Genomic DNA, 710 nt, shown 5'->3' on the forward strand with positions numbered 1-710 from the left:
TTAATCGTTAGAGATGAGCGAGCGTACTCGGAAAAGCACTACTCGTTCGAGTAATTTGCTTTATCCGAGTATCGCTGTGCTCGTCCCTGAAGATTCGGGTGCCGGCACGGAGCGGGGAGCTGCAGGGGAGAGCGGGGAGGAACGGAGGTAAGATCTTTCTCTCTCTCCCGCCCGCTCTCCCCTGCTCCCCGCTGCGACTCACCTGTCAGCCGCAGCGGCACCCGAATCTTCAGGGACGAGCACAGCGATACTCGGATAAAGCACATTACTCGAGCGAGTAGTGCTTTTCCGAGTACGCTCGCTCATCTCTAGTATTCACCCCTTCAATTGAAAGGATGAAATCTGCTGCGGGTCTGTAATAAAAACCAGGTCAAAATATGCTGTGAATTTTGGTGTGAACATACACCCATGTAGAGTGGGCCTAAGGGGATTTGTGCGCATGCAATGCACAGAAAAAAGAAACCATTGATTTCACTTGGTTCGTTCACAAATGCGCCCATTTTGGTTCTGCGGAGAAAAAAAGCAGCATTCTCTATTTTCTATAGAAATCAATAGGGATGCGCAAAATATACTTGGAGACACGTGAAACACTGCGTAACTGCGCAAGAAAGAAACATTTGGAACTTGTACGAATTGGCACTTTCAATCGGTGCCTCTACCTTTCTTCGTGTAAATGACCATGCTTTGTGCGGGCATTATTTATTCTGCAC

This window comes from Eleutherodactylus coqui, chromosome 2, assembly GCF_035609145.1.
Source record: "Eleutherodactylus coqui strain aEleCoq1 chromosome 2, aEleCoq1.hap1, whole genome shotgun sequence".
Taxonomy (NCBI): domain Eukaryota; kingdom Metazoa; phylum Chordata; class Amphibia; order Anura; family Eleutherodactylidae; genus Eleutherodactylus; species Eleutherodactylus coqui.